The sequence below is a fragment of the Rhinopithecus roxellana genome, chromosome 7 (assembly GCF_007565055.1).
Source record: "Rhinopithecus roxellana isolate Shanxi Qingling chromosome 7, ASM756505v1, whole genome shotgun sequence".
NCBI lineage: Eukaryota > Metazoa > Chordata > Mammalia > Primates > Cercopithecidae > Rhinopithecus > Rhinopithecus roxellana.
In genome coordinates, this window is record NC_044555.1 from 64313439 (window position 1) to 64339045 (window position 25607).

The 25607-nt window shown below is 40.4% G+C and overlaps 1 long non-coding RNA gene across 3 annotated transcripts in view; it reads left to right on the forward strand.

Annotated features, from left to right (window-relative positions):
* Window positions 1–4609: 4609 nt before the first annotated feature.
* LOC115898679 overlaps window positions 4610–25607 on the forward strand; it is a 43869-nt gene continuing 22871 nt past the window's right edge. For 2 of the 3 annotated variants that reach the window (XR_004058361.1, XR_004058362.1), the window contains exons 1-2: window positions 4610–4689; window positions 8380–8512. This is a non-coding gene — a long non-coding RNA (uncharacterized LOC115898679). Of the gene's footprint in view, window positions 4690–8379; window positions 8513–14070; window positions 14176–25607 lie in introns of those variants that run through there. The other variant, XR_004058363.1, reaches the window with a different exon arrangement.

Genomic DNA, 25607 nt, shown 5'->3' on the forward strand with positions numbered 1-25607 from the left:
AACCAAAATACCTGCATTTCAGTAGGCTTTACTGAAAGTGAGTTAGTACAAAGAAAAGAACTAGAATACTTGGTCACTGGCCTTAAACGACTTAGAAAACCAGAGGACAGACAGAAGGGAAAAGGGGGAAAAATTAAATGTGTAAAAGGCTGGTAGTTTTAAGAAAGTCACAGTGAATACAAACTCCTGTACCAGCACAATGTCCAATTCCAGGGAAAAGATCTTCTGTCCTTTCCCTCCTCCTTGTTTCCTTCCTTCCCTCCTCCTCCTTTCTCTCTTTATTCTCCCCCCCACCAACATCCCTTTATCAATGAATCTATATTACTGAGCAGGCATTCATTAAACTTCTCTTGGTCCCAGAAGTGTGGGAAGTGCCATGTATTCTTAGACCAGAGCTAGAGGGACCTCTGCCTGGGGCCTGGGGGTTTCAGACCCTTGCTACTGAAAGTGTGGTCCACGGACCAGCAGCATCAGCATCACCTGGGAGCTTTTTAGAAATGCGGACCTTGAGCACCACCCCAGATTCAACGCATCAGAATCTTCATTGTAACAAGATCCCTGGGTGATTCGTGTGCACATTAAAGTTTGAAAAGCGCAGTCAGTAAGTCTTCCCTTGACATCATGGATTGATTTTTGGAAACTGTGACTTTAAGTGAAATGACATATAATGAAACCAATTTTTCCATAGGCTAATTGATATAAATGAGAGTTAAGAGATCTCCTATGGCAGGTCACAAAAACATCACCAAATTTGTAAATGAAGACCAAAACATTGAAATAAATGTAAGCCATACATACATTTAAGAGCGATTAATGAAAACACATAGGATAATTATTTACCTACTTATTCCAGTTCAGGGTCGTGGGTGGCTAGTGCCTACGCTGGCAGCTCAGGGCGCCAGGTGGGAACCTACTCTTGACAGGATGCCATCCCATTGCAGGGTGCACTCACACATCCACAACTCACTCACTAGGACCATTTAGACACAGCAGTTCGCCAAATGGACACAGCTTAGGGATGTGGGAGGAAATCAGAGTGCCCAAGGAAGACCCAAGCAGACATGGGAATAACGTCCACACAGACAGTGACCCTGGCCAGGAAATTTTTTTTTCTTCTCACTAACACTACAATAAAGGACATTGAATGAAACAATCTTTTAAAACATTTATTACTTTTGAAACAGGGTCTCAGTCTGTCTCCCAGGCTGGAACGCAGTGGCGCAATCACGGCTCACTACAGCCTTGACCATCCCTGCTCAAGCAATCCTCCTGCCTCAGCCTCCCAAGTAGCTGGGACTACACCCTCAGTCTCGTGAGTAGCCTGGGACTACAGGCACATGCACCATGCCTGGCTAATTTTCATATATATTTGAAAATTATTTTATATGTGTGTGTATATATTTGTGTATGCATATATATATATGTGTGTGTGTGTATGTGTGTGTGTATATATATATATGTATTTTTTTTTTTTGTAGAGATGGGGTTTCACCATGTTGGCCAGACTGGTCTCAAATTCTTGGGCTCAAGCCATCCTCCTACCTCAGCCTCCCAAAGTGCTGGCATTATACGCGTGAGCCACCATGCCCAGCCCAACAAAACAACATTATCTAAGGACTTGCTGTACTATATTAGAAGCCCTTTCTCCAACTGCACCACTCTCTGCCAAGCAAGATTCTGAAAAGTCAAGGGATGTGCCCACCTTTGATAACACCCTCTGGGTTCCTGGACCCCTAAATTTCTTGCCTACAAGTCCTGAGTCTGCTTGCGGGGCCTACAATGAGCTGACTGTACAGCCAGTTCCCCTTGACCTGCAGGGTGGGTGTGTCTGTTTAGAGGGCAGAACAGGGAGGTCTGTGGAAGGAACTTGGTGAGGCAGCTGAGATAGCCACATACATGGGCTGCCAGGCTCACTCAGTGCAGGATGGACCTGCAGGGGGTGAAGGGTGAAAGGGGATGGCTGAATGTCAGCTCTCTCTCTCTCTCTCTCTCTCTCTCTCTCTCTTTCTCTCTCTCTCCCTGTCTCTCTCTCTCTCTCTCTGTCCCTTTGCTCCTCCAAATTCCGGTGTGAGACTCCAAAGAGCCTCCAAACTCTAAATGCACACCTGGCCTTCCAAATTGTTATGACAGATTACTAGTCAAGATAGAAGGAAATAACTTTTTTTTTTTTTAATTTAAGCATTTGTTAGCTTGATACATAACTTTTAAACATTCATACATATGGTATGTAGGCCTCTGTTTGTACTCTTGGCTCAGTCCTGCAGATGTTAAGGGCGAGCCTGCTCCTGGTGAGATGTAAAGACATCTGAGGCTTTCATGTTTTCCAAGACAGCATGCCCCTCTTTGTCTTCCGGAGATTCAAAGCTAGAGTGGCTGTGCCGAGTCTTGCCTGCCTAGCTCTCTCTCTAAAGCTGCATTCCTTTGTGTGCTTGAAGACTCTTCCTAAACCTCATGGCCTTCTGTTTAGATTGCCTTTAGGATTTCCTTATAGGAGCTATTTGTCCAGCCTTTAACAAATCTTCCTCTGGCTTCTCTTTGATTGCTCCATATCGCTGTTTTGGGGTTCAAGCTTGTAATAGAAGTAGCATTCTATCATAAGCACCTGCCCAATGCAGGGTATAGAACCCAGGACCTCCAACTCAGCACCCAGCATCTTGGGCCTGATGCCCAAAATTATGATTTGCTAAAGGCAAGGCCCAGGGGTTTGCATTTTTAGCAAACACCCTGGTGACTTTGAGGCTGGTGGTTGGCGGGCCACACTTGGAGAAATCTTAGTATGGAGGGAGGGTGACCTCACTGTCCCTGTGCTGCCTAGTTCCGTTTATATCCTAGGTCCTGACTGCCAATTAGCTGTACAGACACTGGTGACTCACAAGTGGCTAGGAGCTCATGAAATCCCTTGCACTGAACTGAACTAATATTTATTAGGCATCAGCTCTACATGGAGGAATGTAATAGGCACTGGGAACCCACTAAAGAATGAGACGTGGCTCCAGTCATGAGGAGCTTGGACTCCTTTTCTGTCTATTTACACTAAGTTAGGACTGTCATTAATATAATTTAGGAATATCTATTTTGTTTTGTGAGTAGTCCTAGGTTGGAGAGGAAATAGGCGCAAGACAATACAGAGGAATGATGCAAAATCTAATGGTGAAAGAGGATGTATTGACTGTATGTATCTATAGTTACAAAATAAAACATTCTAACGATCCCAACTGCAGTTATAAGAAATCCGTCTTATCAAAAACCATCCATTTAAAAAAAAAAAAAAAAAAAACAAGCCACCAAAGGTGGAACTTTTGAGTTCATGTGAAAGAATTTTAAAAAGACTTTCAAGGAGCTATTACTAAGTCTGTACAGCCACACAATTATGTGATACGTGGGAAAATATCTATTTTATTATCTGAATAAGAGGAAAACTTTTTTGTTTCTTTTTAGCCTGGAATTACCCAACTTGATTGTCTGTGTTGTTCCCAAAACTCAAGGTAATCATTTGGCCCGAGCCTTTGATATAGCTGGGGTGTGGAATTAGAGATACAAACAGTATTCTTTTTGTTAAATTCCATGCATAGCTTCTGAAGCCTAGCACAGTGGCAGGCATCCCCAGACAGAACACAGAAACCCACCTGGACACTGTTGTCAATGTTTCTCTCACACAGTTCTCTGAGGAAGTTAAGAGCCTCTGAGGGAGTTTGTTAACTAAATGCCTTTTAGTCATGAGGCTTATTAAGACTGCTTTTAACATATATTTGGGGAATTCATGAAATATCTATTTTTTTAACACCCTCCATGCCTACCACACCCATCAGTCCCTGACTTCTGTCTCAGAAAAAGCAAAGCTGTGTTTATGATTTATTATCAGGCCAGAGCTAATGATTACAAACCCCTCCCAGGCTGCGTCTGGGGAGTAGGGATTCTGTCTGTGCTCACTAGGCGCTTGTGGGGAGGATACATTTCTCACAGAAATGCACCTAAACTGTGGGAGATCCTCTGCCCTTTTCTGAGAACGACCCAACTGTTTGGTTCTCCGCTTACTACCCACTCCTTCCCACTGCCTTTCTTATCTTTATTCAATATGTAGAAGATACTCAAGTGGTCTTAGGTTAAAATTCTGAGCCCCCAAAGCAGATTTCAGAAAGGAACATCATCATGCTTTTGGGATTGTGAAATAAAGCCACACTGGACCTCTACGCAGAGGGCTCCTCTTTTGAACTCTGTAGGTGATCCACACAGTTCATTGCACCAATCATATTCCCTGGCATTTCAAGTGTGGGACCACTCAAAGCGGCCCCAAGCCTGGTATTTCTCTATTTTGTCCTTCATTGGAGAGGATGGTTGTGCCAAGGCTCTCTAGCCAGGACAGCCCATCCTCAGGCCACCCAGCTCTGTGAGTGAGTTCCCTGCACAACCTGTGACTGACTCACGGATGCAGTGGGGCTGATCTTCACACGGCACCCCAAGTAGCCTTTTCCAGTTCACATCTGCCAACAGGGCAGCCAAGAGGGTGGTTTAGGAAGTAGAGAAAAGGTGAAAAGGCAGCAGAGTGAGCCAGCTGTCCTCTCTCTCCTCTTTTTCCTGCCCCCAATGACTTGCATTTTCTCTGAGACAGCTGTCATTCTGGTCTCCCAGCCATTCTTAGGAAGAGACATGCCTGGCTCCGGGAAGGGGCAACTTCTCTGCCTGTCAGAGGTAAGGGGAATCATGTGACAAGTAGATGGGGGAAGAGTGGGAGTTAAGGGTGGGAGAGGGCCCAATCTAAAGTCAACAAAAATCCTATTTTTCTTCCCTTACCTTTACACTCTCTTGTTTTCCCAGGCTGTATATTATCTGCACACACACACACACACACACACACACAGACACACAAACAAAGCTCGAATTCTCTCCACGTTGCCCTTTGTTGATGGCTATCCGGACACCTGCCTTAACTGCTTCCAATGATGAGGCTCACTCTCTTCTGAGGCTGCCCTTTAAAGTCCACTATACAAATATCCCAGATACCCACTTGTATACGACAGGTTCAATGTTGAGAACTCAGCCAGACCAGGGCCTCTGAGGACCACAGGCTTAGACCAAAATGGTTTTGGCCTTTAAAATGAAACCATGAACTCAGTTGCCTTCCGGGTCCACCACTCCCTGGCTTTGGACAGCTGTTAATTCTCAAGGAGCCTCTTGCTGGGTCTTTGTATGTTTAATGTAAACAACACCGTTGTGTTTCAAATTCTGTTACAACTACCTTTGCTTCCTGTATTTGCTGAAAGTGGTGTTCTTGTTTTTGTTTTTAGTGGGAGTAGGGAGTCCAACTAGCCTAGGTGAAAAGTCTCTAGGTAACTCTGTATAAAGAGGTGCATTTTTCAAATGAAACGAAGAGAAATGGAAGTTGGAATCATACAAAGGACATTGGACTTGAATTTGTCCCGAGATACTTAGATACTGGAATACTTTTTCACTGTGTTTTATGTTTAATTTTCTTCTGGTGTTTGTTTTGCTCCATTCTCCTGGAGGCGATTCAGCTGTTTTTTACTAATGGTTCTGAGGACATTTCTGTTGCAAAAATTTATCAGCTAGGATCCTTTGCAAGTATTTAAAAACCCAACTCCAACTGTCTTAAGGGGCAGTTAGAGAAAGTGCTGGTTTGCATAATCGAGAAGTTCAGGGTAGATGCTGGCTTTAGGTAAGGCTTGATCCAGGGGCTCTGGTGCTGTCACCAAGACCCATTTCTGTCCATCTGGAGGTTGAGCCTGACTCTTCTCCTTCCATTGGCTTTCTTCTCAGACTTCACAAGGCAATAGGGCACTGGCAATAACTTCTCATTATTTTCTCATTTAAATTCTGCTAGTCCAATCAGAGGGAAGCTACCAGACATGAGCTACCGGAAAATAACTCCCTTTCTCTTTCTCTTTTTTACACCCTGATATGAGAGGTGGAGCCCTGCCTAGATCATTTGGACTTAAGATCAAGGGAAGAATCTGTGTCCAGATAAAAATCTGGGTTGTTGTTAGAAGAGAGGGTAACGGGTACTGAGAGACAAACAGAGAATGTCCATAAGAGAGACACATCAGTTTTCTTCTTGGATGCTGTCACCCCCTCAGTAGGATGCATATGTAAATATACATAGGAAACAGTCAGTATTGGCAGCTACAGCTTCAAACAAAGCAGGGACAAATCAGGAGCTTTTTTGGAATGGAACACCAAGAGGAGTTTCAAAATAAGTGACAAAACTAAGAGGGTGATGGAGGAAATTCCACTCTGGGTGGTGGGAAGAGGAGAAAAATGAGGAGAATCAGAGAACACAGTTCAAGTTGTTTGGCCGTAGTATCCTCCAATACTATATAATAATATGAATAGCAATACTTTGCAATAATGTGTATTATGACTTCAGAAACTACCTAGGTACTTTACATGTATTAATGCATTTAATTCTCACAATAACCCTATGAAGGGAAAACAATCAATATTGTAATCATCCGCATTTTACAGATAAGGAAATCAAGGCCCAGAGAAGTTAAACAACTTGCCCAAGATCACAGAGCCAATAAGTGGCAGTGCTGGGATTTAAATCTTGGTGGCTCTTAACCCCCCGTATTACAGTGTCTCCAGTGTATGAAATGAGTGCACAGAAATGGCAATACTCTGGTGGCCCTAGGGACAGAAATATGGCTAAGAGAGTGCTTGAGTCATTCTCTAAAACTGGCAGCCTCAAGGACATAGAAGGATGAGGATCAAGGAAAGGAAAGTTCACTTCTTCATGACAGAAGTTAAAAGGGAATAATTATGTTCCATGCAGCACAATAAAGTATCAAGACTACAGACTACGGTAGAGTAGGTGAAATGTAGGGTGTGGATTAGCAATCAGAGGCCCTGAGTTCTTTGCCAGGTCAACCACTAACTCGTAGTGCAACTGTGGACAGGTCACTTAACCTCTCTGTGCCTCAGTTTTCTCTTCTGTGAATAAGGATGACTGTTGTCTTGCCTCCCTTCTTGTATCATTATGGAGATTAGACAAGATAATGTGAGATGAAACACTTTGTATAGAGAACTCATAGTCATAATTATGCTTTCTATAGCCACTTAAAAGCTTATTTGCAGTAATTTATGATATTGCCACTGAGGTACTTTTATTTTTAAAAAGCCTGTTTTTCTAAAGGATATTATACAGCATCTTCTAGAAATAACTTACATTTTTAAAATTATGTATTCTGTGTAGATAATTTAAAAAAACAAAGATGAATACAAAGAAGAAAACAATGAAGTCACCCAGAAAAAATCTACTCAACATTATTTTTTCAATTGATTTTCTATGCCTGTCTATGCTTTTTTTAAAGCAAATAATGTTTCAATCTAATATTTTTTCTTACATACATGCACTCTTTATTTTTTGCTATCTACTTTTTTCCATTTAATGCATTATGAATGTATTTCCTTGTCATTAATCTTTTGCAACGGTGATTTCCAAATTTTCTGACCATGATCTGTAATAGAAAAATTTATTATATTGCTACCCAGTAGGCACACATATATAAACACACATTTGCCCAATAGTTATCTTCATAATATATTGTGTATTCTGATATTTTCTATTCTATTTTATAATGAATTAGTATATAAGATAATACACTATGTCATGATTCACTACTTGATTACATGAGCCACAGACAGATCATATTTTGTAGTTTGAAAAATATTAACCCACAACATCAATTTTGTTGGTTAGATCGTAGTCCATTGGTAAATAATTATTTACCATAATTATTGAACAAATCTCCAATTGTTGGACTTTCTTATTATTTCCAATATTTCGGCATTCATTCTCTTGTTTATTAAATTGTTAAACCAATATGTATTGAGTGTTTACTACATCCCAGGCACTATTCTAGTTGCTGAGGACACAGAGGTGAACCAGACATATTTGGTCCCTACTGTTAATGCACTTGTATTCTATGGAGGACGGGGAGACAGACAATACACACATCTAGAGACCAGGAAATCCCAGGAGACTGTGATAAGAATGGATGGAGTACGGTTACTTTAAGTGATGGTTGGGAGCTCTCTGAGGGCCACTCTCTGGGGACTCTCTTAGATGACAGCTCTCTGAGGGTTGGCATTTCAGCTGATATTATAGTAACAATAAGATATTGTTGAACTAATTCTTGAGAAAATCCGGGGTAAGAGAATCTGGGCTGGGAGAACAGCTAGCAGAAAGGTCCTAAGGTCGTTGAGAGCTTGGCACATTTGAGGATCAGAAGGATGGCCTGTGTGACTTGAGAACAGTGAAGAAGGGGGAGTGGCTATAAGAGATTAGTTTGGAGAGGTTGTTAGAGGGTAGATCATCCAGAACTTTCTATTACAAACATACTCCATATTTGCTTATATCCGCAGTTAAGTAATGAAGAAAAAGTTCAAGAAGTGTCCTGAACAGCAGCAGCTGTGGGTGGGGAATGTTGAATGTCTGGGAGACTGAGAGCTGGTCCAATTTTTTGAATGAAGACTTCTGTGCTAAAGAGGATCTAAGGTTTGTTGGAGGAGCATGGCCCTGGTACAACACTTTGTCCTTTCCCAAGTAGGTCCTTCACAGAGGATTTCAGCAATAGAGTATTTTGTTTTAAATTCTGAGCTAATTTATTTTTTAAAATTTGTATTTCAGTAGCTTTAGGGGTACAAATGGCTTTTGGTTACCTGGATGAATTGTGTAGTGTGAAGTCTGGGCTTTAGGTGTACCCATCACCCAAATAATGTACATTGTACCCAACAGGTAATCTTTCATCCCTCATACCCCATCTAGCCTCCCCCATTCTGAGTCTTCAGCATCCATTATACTATGCATGCCTTTGCATACCCACAGATTAGCTCCCACTTATAAGTGAGAACATGAAGTGTTTGGTTTTCCATTCTCAAGTTGTTTCTTGCTGCAAAAGACATTCTTTCGTTCTTTTTTAAGGCTGAGTAGTATTCCACAGCGTGTGTGTGTGCGTGTGTATGTGAATACATATATATGGATATATATATGAATATATATGGATATATATGGATATATATATGAATATATATGGATATATATGAATATATATGGATATATGTGGATATATATGAATATATATGGATATATATGAATATATATATGAAACTGGATCCCTATGTATATACCACACGTTCTTTATCCACTCATTGTTTGATGGGCACTGAGGTTGATTTCATATCTTTGAAATTGTGAGTTGTGCTGTGATAAACAAGTGTGCAGGCGTCTTTTTCATAGAATTGACTTCTTTTCCTTTGGGTAGACATCCAGTAGTGAGATTACTGGATCTAACGGTAGATATACTTTTAGTTCTTTGAGAAATCTCCATGCTGTTTTCCATAAAGGTTGTACTAATTTACATTCCCACCATCAGTGTTTAAGCGTGCCCTTTTCACTGCATCCACACCAACATCTACTGCTTTTTTGCTTTTGAATGATAGCCATTCTTACTGGGGTAAGGTGGTATCTCATTGTGGTTTTAATTTGCATTTCCCTGATGACTAGTATACTGAGCATTTTTTTCACGTATCTGTTGGTCATTTGTATATCTTCTTTGAGAAATGTCTGTTCACGTCATTTGTCTCCTTTTTTTTTTTTTTTTTTTGAGACGGAGTCTTGCTCTGTCACCCAGGCTGGAGTGCAGTGGCGCTATCTCGGCTCACTGCAAGCTCCGCCTTTTGGGTTCATGCCGTTCTCCTGCCTCAGCCTCCCGAGTAGCTGGGACTACAGGCTCCCGTCACCACGCCCGGCTAACTTTTTGTACTTTTAGTAGAGAGGGGGTTTCACTGTGTTAGCCGGGATGGTCTCGATCTCGTGACCTCGTGATCCGCCCGCCTCGGCCTCCCAAAGTGCTGGGATTACAGGCTTGAGCCACTGCGCCTGGCCATTTGCCTACTTTTTAACAGAATCAGTTTTTTTTTTATTGCAGATTTGTTTGAGTTTTTTGCAGATTGTGGATATCAATCCTTTGTCAGATATACAGTTTGCAAGTATTTTATCCCATTCTGTAGATTTTGTATTTACTCTGTTTATTATTTATTTTGCTGTGCAGAAGCTTTTTAGTTTAATTAAGTACTATTTATTTATTTTTGTTTTGTTTCATTTGCTTCTGGGATCTTAGTCATAAATTCTTTACCTAGGCCGATATCTAAGACTTTTCCCTATGTTATCTTACATAATTTTGTATGGGTTTGGGACTTAAGATTAAAGTGTTTACTTCATCTTGAGTTAATTTTTGTATACAGTGAAAGATAGGGATCGTTTCATTCTTCTACATGTGGCTATGCAATTTTTCCATCTCCATTTATTGAATAGGGTGTCCTCTCCCCACTTTATGTTTTTGTAGGCTTTGTCAAAAATCAGTTGGTTGTAAGTATTTAACTTGATTTCTGGGTTCTCTATTGTGTTCCGTTGCTCTATATGTCTCCTTTTATATCAGTACTGTGCTATTTTGCTTACCATAGCTTTATAGTATAATGTGAAATTGGGTAATGTGATGCCTCCAGATTTGTTCTTTTTGCTTAGGATTGCTTTGGCTATTTGGGCTTTTTTTGGTTCCATATGAATTTTAGGATTGTTTTTTCTATTCTGTGAAAAACAGTGTTTGTATTTTGATAGAAATCACATTGATCTATCAATTGATTTGGGCAGTACAATTATTTTCACAATATTGATTCTTCCAACCCACGAGCATGGGATGTATTTCCATTTGTTTGTTTCATCTATGATTATTTTCATTAGTGTTTTGTAGTTCTTGTAAAGATCTTCCAACTCTTGGTTAATTATGTTCTTAGGTAGTTTACTTTTTTGCTGCTATTGTAAATGGGATTGAGTTCTTGATTTGATTCTCAGCTTGGTAATTATTGGTGTGTGGCAGTGCTACAGATTTGTGTACATTGACTTTGGAACCTGAGACTTGCAATAAGGTTTTTGCTAATTTACGGCCTGGTGCTCAATTCCTATGGCAAGGCTTGACACATAGTAGGTGTTCAATAAATGTTTGTGAAGCAAACAAATGAATACATGAACATCCCCCAGGCCTAAAGGCAAAGAACGGTGGTAATTTTTGACAAATCATTATTGCACATTCAAGTTTTTTCGAATGTGACTGTCCATTATCATGCTAACAGAGAAAAAAGGACTTTCATGTGATGAAGAAGAAGAGAGCATTTCTTTCAGCCCCTCTTCACTAAAGTCACAAATAATCTCTCAAAAGCCACTCTATATTTATTTGTTTGTTTGTTTGTTTTTTTTTTGTAATGAAATGCCATGACGCTTCACCAGCTGCTTTTTGCAATGAAAAAAGATAATACATTGGGATTACCAGGAACAGATGTTGAAGAGGCCTAGAAATCTGATTTTTCCACATCAGGGACCCTGTTGTGTACTGAAATAAATTGACAGGGTTATTGGAAGTTAGATTGTTGGTTTCTTTGAGATTGCTTATTGCCTTGAAGAAGGGAGGGTGGGAAATGCCATCAGAATGGACAGTGCTGGAAGAGCCTCCAAAGGAAGCCTTTGCCTGCCAGGGTCTCCCTGCTGCTTTGGCACTAGCTCCATGTGACACAGCTTTCCCCTACTCTGCGTGCTCATCCTCATCATAAACCCACGCCCTGGGTAAACATGAATGGGGCAAGACAGACACATTTTATTCTGGTGCTTAATGAATGCCTCTCTTGACTGTTTTTCATCTTCTGAGTAAATGGCCTAGGCCTGGTGCTTTGAGATACAAAAACCATTTCAGTAATCCGTGTAGGGCAAAACATGTGGAATAAGAAGAGATCTCTGAGAGATCAACCAAATACGTCCCTAAGGAATTTGAACTTACAGGTGTGGTCGCCGGGTAAGAAAACTGCTTTGATCTTCATTGAAATAATTTTCCTTGTGGAAAGAAAGAGACATCCTGTCTATGTGGGAAGGTTTTCTTTCCTTTTTAACAAGATTGTTCTCTGTCATTTCTTCAACTTCTAATTGAAGCATAATGTCCATGCTGGAAGTGCACAAATCATAACCATATAATTTGATAGATTCACATAAAGCCAACACAGCCACGGAACTACAACCTAGATCATCAGAGTGCATGTGACCGGCACTCTGGTCCTTTCCCCTCATGCCCCTTTCCAGTCACCTCCCCCACGAAGGGTGGCCACTATCTTGTCTTCTAATACAATAGATGAGTTTTGTCTAGTTTTGAACTTAATGTGAGTGCAATCATGTAGCATACACTTTTTTGTGTGTGTTCAGCTTCTTTCATTCAACACATTTGTGAAATTCATCTATATTGCTATGTATTATTGTAGTTCAGTTATTCTCATTGGCATAGAGTCATACATTGGATGCATATACCACAGTTTATCCTTCTTACTTTTGATGGGTATTTGGGTAGTTTCTAGTTTCTTTTACAGTTATAGCTAATGCTGCTTTAAACATTTCTTTCCGTGAGCCTATGTACCCATTTCTATTGGGTATATTCCTAGGAGAGAAATTGCTGGGTCATAGGTTTGTGTATATCCCACTTTAGTAGATGCTACCAAACAGTTCTCCAAAGTGGTTGCACCAATTCACACTCCCACTGGCAGTGCACAAGAGCTCTGGGCTTCATTATTTTGCTGTTGTATCGTCCTCCCCTATGCCTCTATCTTGGGTAACTTTCAGCCACCGCCACTGTGAATATCTGAGTGTGCCTTGGCAGGATTTCATTTGAAAAAGGCTGTTCTCTGGAACTGTCTTTCCTGCTTTCTCTTAAGTACTTTCCGTAGCCACGGAAGTACAGACCGCTTAGCATCTGCTCAAGTACAAAACTGATCTTTACATAATGCTGGCTGGGATTGGGGGAAGTGCAACTGGAAGAAACCATTCTAGTCATTGAGCTTTGTTTTTCAGAATTATAGTCTTAAAATGTCCCTGATTCCCTGGATGTTAATGCTTGCAGAAGGAATAAGTGAGAGTTAAACTTTCCTTCTGAAAAAGAACATAAGCAGGGATTAAAAATGAGTTATAAGAATCAGTAAGAATTATAGTTAAGGGTTGGACTGCCTGGGTTCAAATCGTGGCTCCATCATTTACCATGTGACATTAGGCAAATTACGTGAAATCTCTGCTTCAGTTGCCTCAGCTGCCAAGCAGAGAGAATAGTAACATCTACGTCATAGAGGTAGATTTGTGAGGACTAAATGGATTAATACAGGTGTAGCTCTTGGAAGAATGCCTGTCATGTGGTAAGTGCTATGTGAGTGTTAGCTGTATGAAGTGCCTATCTTAAATCTTGAACCCTAGAAGTAGTTCCTGTGATGCCACAGAGTCATACATTGGGTACATATACCTACGCTGCAGCTAATAGAAGTGTGAATTGGTGCACCCACTTTGGAGAACTGTTTGGCAGCATTTACTAAAGTGGGATATATACAGATCTATGACCCAGCAATTTCATTCCTAGGAATATACCCAACAAAAATGGGTACATAGGCTCACAGAAAGAAATGTTTAAAGCAGCATTAGCTATAACTGTAAAAGAAACTAGAAACTACCCAAATGCCCATCAAAAGTCAGAAAAATAAACTGTCTTGTTCAAGTTCAATTGAAAGAGTATTCTCAGGAGGGGGAAGACAGGAAGCAGGACAGGGCACAGGAAGGAACTAAGGATGTGGTTGACTTGGAGCCCAGCTTTAACCTGATTCCAGGGTGGTTCTTGGAGCATAAATGACACCAGAGTTATCTTACCATGAAGCAAGGGGGTTGACATTTTATACTCTTATGTTGGTCAGTCATTGGCTATGAGATGCCAGGGCTGGGGCACTTTGGACTGGGGACTCAGTTCCTGTTAGCTGAGGACAGTCCTCCAGGGAAGCCTGCAGCTGTAAGCTCTCAGCAGTCAACAGCTCACAGCACCTGGAAGCTGGGTGCAGCTGCCAAAAAGGGGATCTGGGCAGGGCAACAACACTGTTTATTTTTCATAGTCAGGCTTTTATTGTAGTGACATCAGAAGAACTGCAAGGCCAATGATAAAGAAAGTTTTTTAGAGGTAAGACACATACCTTCCTCGGCATTTTTTTTCAGGAAGAGGACTGTCCACATGTGCTCCTGAGCCTGAGAAGTCTGTACCTGCAGATGAGTGATGAGCTTGTGAGTGTACCTGCTCCTCCAACAGCAGTTGCCTCTGTGTAAGCTTAAAGCATTAAGGCTCCCCTTGTCATCATGTTCCTTCCACTCAAGCAGCCCCTCCCTTAGCCTTGCTTCTTGGGATACTTACCTTTCTAGATCAATACTTTTAATCTAAGTTTTTCTCTGCCTTCTGACCATCTCTATTCCTGTGAGGGAAGTGAAAAGAAATATACAAAAGGCATCATCATTTATTGGAGGCTCACTGGCTCCTTGATCTGTTTGCTTGGCAGTGAAATGTCACCACACCAAGAGCTCGTGACTTAATCAGCATTTATATAATCTGCCCCTCTCTTTGGGAGATGAAGCCAGTGAGCTCTGCTAGATGCATGTTTGATTTCTAGGAGGCATTTCTGCTGGCCGTGACTCTCTCAGTATCCAGCTCTCCACTTGCACAGAACAAGGCAACATTAAAGCAAGCTGAGTCACTCTGTAGACAAATAGGAAGGCACTTACTTCCCTGTCTCTGCTCCTGGGGAATGCTGAGAGAGCCTGTGAACACCCCGGCACTAGTGGAGCTGGGAGTTTTAAAGCACTACATGAAAAAACCAGACTCACACTAACATACAGGTTTCCTAATTTCAATTCAACAAAGTGGGAGAGGTGCACCTCAGCCTACCTGGGAAGTAAAATCTGGGAAAGGAAACTAGAATGTACAGTGGCACTAAGCTGAAGTCTGCAACATGTACCATTTCCAAGCATTGGTTTGTTAGATAGTAAGTAGTTCATTTGCTCATTCATTCATTCAACTGATTGGTATTCAGCAACTATCCTCTATGTGTCAGTTTCTGTGCTCCATGCTGGACCTATCAAGGAAATTAACCACAAAACAAATAATTGTAATTATAATAAGTATTATAAAGGGCCAAACCCAGTAGGAATTGGGAGCTCTAGCATATTGCTTATTACTACCAGGAGAGAATTTGGGAAGATTTTTAGCATAGGGACTACTATTTCTGACACACATGAAACCTTGTAGGTTCATCAGAAGGCCAAAACCAAAAAGGTTAAAAAATAAATTTCTGGATTCCAGTGCTTTGCATGCAATGAATGACTGCACAGATGCCTGCCAGTTCATTCACACAATCATGTGACAAACATCTGAACACCTCCAGGACACACCAACTGGACGGACTCATTTTTGATTCCTCAAATATAGTCATGTGCCACATCATGACATTTCAGTCAGCGACAGATTGCATATACAACGGTGGTCCCATAAAAGTATAATGGAGCTATATGATGGAGTAGGCTATACCATCTAGGTTTGTGTGTGTAAACTCTATGATGTTCACACAATGACAAAATCGCCTAATGATGCATTTCTCAGAACGTATTCCCACCCTTAAGCGATGAATATCTGTAGTAACATTCTTACATTCTGTATCAAGGGCATCATCCCTTTCTTCTATCTTCCCTGTGCTACTCTGCTCAGATATACCTGAAGATCAGCTGGGTAGGTTAGAATTTAAAAGAAAACCCTGATGGAAGAAGAAAATGATTCCATCAAAAAAAAATTGCTAATTGTGTTTTCTAGACCTTTTCCCCAAGGATGTTTTCAAGCAAGCGGTGAATTTTCATGTGCAAAGCAGGAGGGCTTGTTTATGTCTTTAACCTTGATGAACAACAGGAGAGCTGGCCAATGTCCGTGTGATTGTTGGTCACGATGTGACTCAGTGGTCAAAACAAAACCCATGGGACCTGACTCCTGAGGCCCGTGCTTCACTATCAGCCATAACTTCCTCATTTCTTTTTATGGCTAGTGGATTTGGCCCTTTAGATAGCATGGCATGAAGCTAGCACAGTCATCAGTTCAGCATTTGAGCTAAATGGAGGCAGCATAGGCCAGATAGGTAATGTAATATAGTAGCACAGTGGCAGCAAGAGCAGCAGTAGTAATAGTGATAGCAGGAGTAGGAGTAGCAATCATACTGTGTGTGTTGTGCCCTGCACTTAGCGCTTGTCCGCATTATCTTATTTAATTCTCTCAATGGTCTCAGGATATATGTACAGTTGACCATCCACATCCATAGTTCCACATCTGTGGATTCAACCAAACTTAGATAGAAAATATTTTTAAAAATAACAATACAAAGATAAAAATAATACAAATTTTAAAATCCAGTACAGTGTAACAATCGCTTTGGGAAACTGAGGTGGGAGGATCATTTGAGGCCAGTAGTTTGAGACCAGCCTGGTCAACATAGTGAGATAGCATTTACACTGTATTAGGTATTATAAGTAATCTAGAAATGACTTAAAGTATGCAGGAGGATATGCATAGGTTACATGCAAACACTAAGCAATTGTATATAGATTTTGGTATCCATGGGAGGTTTTGAAACCAACCCTCCACAGACACCAAGGGACAACTGTGTTGGTATTATTGTTCAATAGAGGTCAGCTAACTTGCCCAGGGTTACAATGGTTTAAGTGGCAGACTCAGAACTGGAATCAAGATCTTTCTGACCACAAGATTTATTTTCTTCTTTCAATTCATCATTTCTCAAGAAAGTGAGCTTTGGCATAAAAGAAAAATAAAACTGCCAGTTAAAACTCGGTGACCACGGTGAGGATATTTAAACATTTTGTCCTTTGGTTTTCTTCTCTGAAAAATGAAAATAGCTCAGAAGGGTTGTGAAAATTATATGGATTAATTAATTTAAAATCTCTGGCACATAGTCGGCACTTAATAAATGTTGGTTTCCTTCCTTTTTGAGAAAGCCACTTGGATTCCTTTGCAAGATGGAAATCAAGGAAGCATTAGCTCAAATTGAAGCTTTTTAGAGATCTGAAACTAATACTGCCTGAGTTTTCCCAGCTCCGGAAGGAGGCTAGCAAAATATCACAGCCCTCAGCCAGGTGGCCTATTACTGAGTAAACCCTGACGGGAAATGGTGGCAGGGGACTACTTCTGTTAAACACGGTAGCTGATATGCAAATATAAGCCATTGTATTGCCATATAAATATTTAGTTTGTGTGATACTATAGTTACTCTGAGAGAAGAGAACTAAAAAAACTCAAGCTGTAGGCCACTGAAATTGTTCATTTTTGGTAAAAGAGATTCTGGCAGTTTGAGAATGCATCCATGATTGATTGTTGAAGCTTCCAGAGAGTAAGTCCAATGACTCTGCATCTCCTGTACTATGATTGGGCACTGAGTCACACTCCCAACCCCACCCTGGCCCTCTATGGCACTCCCCAACTGGCATTCCTGCAAGCTTTCCAAACCAGGACACAGTCATACTTCCCACAAACCTGCTTAGGGCTTCCTGTGACAGCGGACACTTGAGGAGCGCTTGGTCAAGGCCGGCCTAGGTTTAAGTCATGGTTTTGCCTCAAGGGAAACTAAACTCCTATCACTCTTGCTCATAAGTCTTTTTGAAGAACCAACTTTTTTTTTTTCAGTTCAGGGGTACATGTGCACGTTTGTTATATAGGTAAACTTGTGTCATGGGGTTTTGTTGTACAGATTATTTTGTCACCCGGATATTAAGCCTAGTGTACCGATAGTTATATTTCCTGATCCTCCCCCTCCTCCCACCTTCTTTCCTCTGATAGGCCCCAGTGCCTGTTAGAACCAACTTTTCACTTCTTGAGTTTCTCTATTGTCCGTTTATGTTCTTCTGCTTATCTTTATTATTTCCTTCCTTTTGCTTTCTCTGAATGTAATCTGTTGTATTTCTCTTCTTGGAATAAATAATGACATCACTAACTTTTAGCTTTATTTCCTAATTTATGAATTTGAAGCTATAAATTTCCCTGTAACATAGCTTTGACTGCACCACACAAGTTTTGCTATGCTATATTTTCATTATTACTCAGTTCAAAGTTTTTTTTCTAACCTTTATTGGGTTTTTTTTTTTTTTTTTACCTAGGAGTTATTTAGAAGTATAATACTTAAGTTCCAAATATTTGAGGGTTTCCAGTTATATATCCTTAAATTGCTTTTTAGTTTAATCTAGCTGTGGTCAGGGAACATACTCTAAGTGATCTCAATTGTTCAAAATGTATTTTGATGTGCTTTATGGACCAAGTACATATAATTTTGGCAAATGTTTCAAGCACACTGGATTTATATATATATATACACATATATAATGTATATTATATATAGTATGTAATATTAAATATATGCACAAAATATATCAATTAAATCAAACTTAATTGTGTGATTCGAATCTTCCTTATTGTTTCTAATTTCGTGCCTGTTGTTTTTTTCTTTCTCTATCAGTTGTGGAGGGAAATAACTAACAAGGCAGAAATTATAACAATGATCCAGGTCTCATAATGAAGCACATATACCTACATTTTGCATTCCTTGGAATTCTTTTTCGATAACTTCCTGCTAACCAGAAAGATGTGAATTTGGGAAAGGTGGTCCAAAGGTTTTCTGGTGGGCTTGTATTTTCAAATGTAAGGGAGTTGCCTTACAATTCCTCACCATGATTGTGAATTCGTCTGTTTCCTCTTTATTTCGGTAAATTTTTGCTTTATATTTTAAAGCTACGTTATTACATACATATAAGATTGTTTTATCTTCCTAGCAGACTGTGACCCATTTAATCAAATGTCCATCTTTTTTCTTGAGATAGGGTTTCACTTTGTCACCCAGGCTGGAGTGCGTGATCTTGGCTCACTGCAGCCTCCATCTCCCGGGCTCAAGCGATCCTCCCACCTCACTCTCCCGAGTAGCTGGGACTACAGGAGCACGCCACCATGCCTGGCTAATTTTTGTGTTTTTTGTAGAGACGAGGTTTTGTTATGCTGTCCAGGCTGGTTTCAAACTCCTGGACTCCAGAGATCCACCCATCTCGGCCTCCCAAATTGCTGGGATTACAGGCGTGAGCCACTGCTCTTGTGAATAGAAGTTTACTTCTTCTGGGAACTTTGATTGTTACTATTGTTGGATTTATCACTTTTTAGTGAAACAAGTTACTTCCTAATGGTGGTAAGAAGACCCAGGGCACGATTCCAAACACTTTCCCCAAAGGCTCACTCTTGAAAACACAAGACCATCGACAAGCCATTGGACCATCCTTTTTCAAATACACATCTTTCTGGCAAACAGGGGATTCTTCTAAAATAATTTGAAGAAATGAAAAATACCAGCTTATGTGCTTCACTCTGAGATCATTTCTGTCCTGCTAGGTGCAATCTTAGGGTTTATCCCTGACATTCCCCCCTGAGCAAGTCTTACTCAGCTCAGGTGATATAAGACAGTTGCACAACTTATTGGTCTTTTTTGAGTAAATATTTGCTTGAGCTTCAGTTCTTTTTTTTTAATTTTAAAATTTTAATTTTTAATTTTTGTGGGTATACAACAGGTGTAAATATGTGTGGGTTACATGAGGTATTTTGATACAGGCATGCAGTGCATAATAATCACATCAGGGTAAGCGTATCCACCACCTCAAGCATTTATCCTTTGTGTTACAAACAATCCAATTATACTCTTCTAGTTATTTTTAAATGTACAATTATTTTTGACTATAGTCACACTGTTATGCTAATAAATACTAGATCTTATTCATTCTTTCTATTTTTTTGTACCCATTAACCATCCCGACTTCCCCCCCACCTACCCCACTACCCTTTGCAGCCTCTGGTAACCATCCTTATACTCTCTATGAGTTTAATTATTTTAATTTTTACCTCCCGCAAATCAGTGGGAACATGCAAAGTTTGTCTTTCTGTTCCTGGCTTATTTCATTTAACATAATGACCTCCAGTTCCAACCATGTTGTTGCAAATAACAGTATCTCATTCTTTCTTTTGGCGGAATGGTACTCCATTATGATTAACTGCCATATTTTCTTTATTCATCTGTTGATGGACACTTAGGTTGCTTCCAAATCTCGGCTATTGTGAACACTGCTGCAATAAACATGGGACTACAGATAACTCTTTGATATACTAATTTCCTTCCTTTGGGGTATATACCTAGCAGTATTCCATGGTGTATATGTGCCACATTTTCTTAATCCAGTCTGTCACTGACGGACATTTGGGTTGATTCCAAGTCTTTGTTATTGTGAATAGTGCCGCAATAAACATACGTGTGCATGTATCTTTATAGCAGCATGACCTGTAATCCTTTGGGTATATCCCCAGTAATGGGATGGCTGAGTCAAATGGTATTTCTAGTTCTAGATCCTTGAGGAATCGCCACACTGTTTTCCATAATGGTTGAACTAGTTTACAGTCCCACCAACACTGTAAAAGTGTTCCTATTTCTCCACATCCTCTCCAGCACCTGTTGTTTCCTGATTTTTTAATGATTGCCATTCTAACTGGTGTGAGATGGTGTCTCATTGTGGTTTTGATTTGCATTTCTCTGATGGCTAGTGATGATGAGCATTTTTTCATGTGTCTGTTGGCTGTATGAAAGTCTTCTTTTGAGAAGTGTCTGTTCATATCCATTGCCCACTTTTTGATGGGATTGTTTTTTTCTTGTAAATTTGATTGAGTTATTTATAAGTTCTGGATATTAGCCCTTTGTCAGATGAGTAGATTGCAAAAATTTTCTCCCATTCTGTAGGTTGCCTGTTCACTCTGATGGTAGTTTCTTTTGCTGTGCAGAAGCTCTTTAGTTTAATTAGATCCCATTTGTCAATTTTTGCTTTTGTTGCCATTGCTTTTGGTGTTTGAGACATGAAGTCCTTGCCCATGCCTATGTCCTGAATGGTATTACCTAGGTTTTCTTCTAGGGTTTTTATGGTTTTAGGTCTAACATTTAAGTCTCTAATCCATCTTGAATTAATTTTCATATACGGAGTAAGGAAAGGATCCAGTTTCAGCTTTCTACTTATGGCTAGCCAATTTTCCCAGCACCATTTATTAAATAGGGAATCCTTTCCCCATTTCTTGTTTTTCTCAAGTTTGTCAAAGATCAGATGGCTATAGATGTGTGGTATTATTTCTGAGGGCTCTGTTCTGTTCCATTGGTCTATATCTCTGTTTTGATACCAGTGCTATGCTGTTTTGGTTACTGTAGCCTTGTAGTATAGTTTGAAGTCAGGTAGCGTGATGCCTCCAGCTTTGTTCTTTTGGCTTAGGATTGTCTTGGCAATGTGGGGTCTTTTTTGGTTCCATATGAACTTTAAAGCAGTTTTTTCCAATTCTGTGAAGAAAGTCATTGGTAGCTTAATGGGGATGGCATTGAATCTATAAATAACCTTGGGCAGTATGGCCATTTTCACAATATTGATTCTTCCTATCCATGAGCATGGTATGTTCTTCCATTTGTTTGTGTCCTCTTTTATTTCACTGAGCAGTGGTTTGTAGTTCTCCTTGAAGAGGTCCTTCACATCCCTTGTAAGTTGGATTCCTAGGTATTTTATTCTCTTTGAAGCTATTGTGAATGGGAGTTCATTCATGATTTGGCTCTCTGTTTGTCTGTTACTGGTGTATAAGAATGCTTGTGATTTTTGCACATTGATTTTGTATCCTGAGACTTTGCTGAAGTTGCTTATCAGCTTAAGGAGATTTTGGGCTGAGACAATGGGGTTTTCTAAATATACAATCATGATGTCATCTGCAAACAGGGACAGTTTGACTTCTTTTCCTGACTGAATACCCTTTATTTCTTTCTCTTGCCTGATTGCCCTAGCCAGAACTTCCAACACTATGTTGAATAGGAGTGGTGAGAGAGGACATCCCTGTCTTGTGCCAGTTTTCAAAGGGAATGCTTTCAGTTTTTAACCATTCCATATGATGTTGGCTGTGAGTTTGTCATAAATAGCTCTTATTATTTTGAGATACGTTCCATCAATACCAAATTTATTGAGAGTTTTTAGCATGAAGGGCGGTTGAATTTTGTCAAAGGCCTTTTCTGCATCTTTTGAGATAATCATGTGGTTTTTGTCTTTGGTTCTGTTTATATGCTGGATTACGTTTATTGATTTGCGTATGTTGAACCAGCCTTGCATCCCAGGGATGAAGCCCACTTGATCATGGTGGATAAGCTTTTTGATGTGCTGCTGGATTTGGTTTGCCAGTATTTTATTGAGGATTTTTGCATCAATGTGAACATTGATGAATGAATGAACAATGATGAATCAGGGATATTGGTCTAAAATTCTCTTTTTTTGTTGTATCCCTTTCAGGCTTTGATATCAGGATGATGTTGGCCTCATAAAATGAGTTAGGGAGGATTCCCTCTTTTTCTATTGATTGGAATAGTTTCAGAAGGAATGGTACCAACTCCTCCTTATACCTCTGGTAGAATTCGGCTGTGAATCCGTCTGGTCCTGGCCTTTTTTTGGTTGGTAGGCTATTAATTATTGCCTCAATTTCAGAGCCTGCTATTGGTCTATTCAGGGATTCAACTTCTTCCTGGTTTAGTCTCGGGAGAGTGTAAGTGTCCAGGAAATTATCCATTTCTTCTAGGTTTTCTAGTTTATTTGTGTAGAGGTGTTTATAGTACTCTCTGATGGTAGTTTGTATTTCTGTGAGGTCGGTGGTGATATCCCCTTTATCATTTTTTATTGTGTCTATTTGATTCTTCTCTCTTTTCTTCTTTATTAGTCTTGCTAGTAGTCTATCAGTTTTGTTGATCTTTTCGAAAAACCAGCTCCCGGATTCATTGATTTTTTGGAGGGTTTTTTGTGTCTCTATCTCCGTCAGTTCTGCTCTAATCTTAGTTATTTCTTGCCTTCTGCTAGCTTTTGAATGTATTTGCTCTTGCTTCTCTAGTTCTTTTAATTGTGATGTTAGGGTGTCAATTTTAGATCTTTCCTGCTTGCTTTTGTGGGCATTTAGTGCTATAAATTTCCCTCTACACACTGCTTTAAATGTGTCCCAGAGATTCTGGTATGTTGTATGTTTGTTCTCATGGGTTTCAAAGAACATCTTTATTTCTGCCTTCATTTCATTATGTACCCAGTAGTCATTCAGGAGCAAGTTGTTCAGTTTTCATGTAGTTGAGTGGTTTTGATTGAGTTTCTTCGTCCTGAGTTCTAGTTTGATTGCACTGTGGTCTGAGAGACAGTTTGTTATAATTTCTGTTCTTTTACATTTGCTGAGGAGTGCTTTACTTCCAACTATGTGGTCAATTTTGGAATAAGTGCGATGTGGTGCTGAGAAGAATGTATATTCTGTTGATTTCTGGTGGAGAGTTCTGTAGACATCTATTAGGTCTGCTTGGTGCAGAGTTGAGTTCAATTCCTGGATATCCTTGTTAACTTTCTGTCTTGTTGATCTGTTTAATGTTGACAGTGGGGATGTTAAAGTTTCCCATTATTATTGTGTGGGAGTCTAAGTCTCTTTGTAAGTCTCTAAGGACTTGCTTTATGAATCTGGGTGCTGCTGTATTGGGTGCGTATATATTTAGGATAGTTAGCTCTTCCTGATGAATTGATCCCTTTATCATTATGTAATGGCCTTCTTTATCTCTTTTGATCTTTGATGGTTTAAAGTCTTTATCAGAGACTAGGATTGTAACCCCTGATTTTTTTTGTTTTCCATTTGCTTGGTAGATCTTCCTCCATCCCTTTATTTTGAGCCTATGTGTGTCTCTGTGTGTGAGATGGGTCTCCTGAATACAGCAAATTGATGAGTCTTGACTCTTTATCCAATTTGCCAATCTGTGTCTTTTAATTGGTTCATTTAGTCCCTTTACATTTAAGGTTAATGTTGTTATGTGTGAACTTGATCCTGTCATTATGATATTAGCTGGTTATTTTGCTCACTAGTTGATGCAGTTTCTTCCTAGCATCGATGGACTTTACATTTTGACATGTTTTTGCAATGGCTGGTACCTGTTGTTCCTTTCCATGTTTAGTGCTTTCTTCAGGATCTCTTGTAGGGCAGGCCTGGTGGTGACAAAAGCTCTAAGCATTTGCTTGTCTGTAAAGGATTTTATTTCTCCTTCGCTTATGAAACTTAGTTTGGCTGGATGAAATTCTGGGTTGAAAATTCTTTTCTTTAAGAAAGTGGAATATTGGCCCCCACTCTCTTCTGGCTTGGAGGGTTTCAGCTGAGAGATCTGCTGTTAGTCTGATGGGCTTCCCTTTGTGTGTAACCCAACCTTTCTCTCTGGCTGCCCTTAACATTTATTCCTTCATTTCAACTTTGGTGAATCTGGCAATTATGTGTCTTGGAGTTGCTCTTCTCGAGGAGTATCTTTGTGGTGTTCTCTGTATTTCCTGAATTTGAATGTTGGCCTGCCTTACTAGGTTGGGGAAGTTCTCCTGAATGATATCCTGCAGAGTGTTTTCCAACTTGGTTCCATTTTCTCCGTTACTTTCAGGCACACCAATCAGATGTAGATTTGGTCTTTTAACTTAATCCCATATTTCTTGGAGGCTTTGTTCATTTCTTTTTACTCTTTTTTCTCTACACTTTTCTTCTTGGTTCATTTCATTCAGTTGATCCTCAATCGCTGATACTCTTTCTTCCAGTTGATCGAGTCAGTTGCTGAAGCTTGTGCATTTGTCACGTAGTTCTCATGTTATGGTTTTCATCTCTATCAGTTCTTTTAAGGTCTTCTCTGCATTGATTATTCTAATTATCCATTCATCCATTCTTTTTTCAAGGTTTTTAGTTTCTTTGTGCTGGTTACGTAGTTCTTCCTTTAGCTCTGAGAAGTTTGATCGACTGAAGCCTTCTTCTCTCAACTCGTCAAAGTCATTCTCGGTCCAGCTTTGTTCTGTTGCTGGCGATGAGCTGCGTTCCTTTGGAGGGGGAGATGTGCTCTGATTTTTTGAATTTCCAGCTTTTCTGCACTGCTTTTTCCCCATCTTTGTGGTTTTATCTGCCTTTGGTCTTTGATGATGGTAACGTACTGATGGGGTTTTGGTGTGGGTGTCCTTTCTGTTTGTTAGTTTTCCTTCTAACAGTCAGGACCCTCAGCTGTAGGTCTGTTGGAGTTTGCTTGTGGTCCACTCTAGACCCTTATTGCCTGGGTAGCAGCAGCGGAAGCTGCAGAAGATAGAATATTGCTGAACAGCGAGTGTTGCTGTCTGATTCTTGCTCTGGAAGCTTAGTCTCAGGGGTGTACCCTGCCGTGTGAGGTGTGAGTTGTCGGTCTGCACCTAGTGGGGGATGTCTCCCAGTTAGGCTACTCAGGGGTCAGGGACCCACTTGAGCAGGCAATCTGTCCGTTCTCAGATCTCAACCTCTGTGCTGGGAGATCCACTGCTCTCTTCAAAGCTGTCAGACAGGGGCATTTACCTCTGCCGAAGTTTCTGCTGCTTTTTGTTTAGCTATGCCCTGTCCCCAGAGGAGGAGTCTACAGAGGCAGGCCGATCTCCTTGAGCTGTGGTGGGTTCCACCCAATTTGAGCTTCCTGTGGCTTTGTTTACCTACTTAAGCCTCAGCAATGGTGGGCGCCCCTCCCCCACCCTGGCTGCAGCCTTGCAGTTAGATCTCAGACTGCTGTGCTAGCAATGAGGGAGGCTCCATGGGCGTGGGATCCTCTGGACCAGGTAT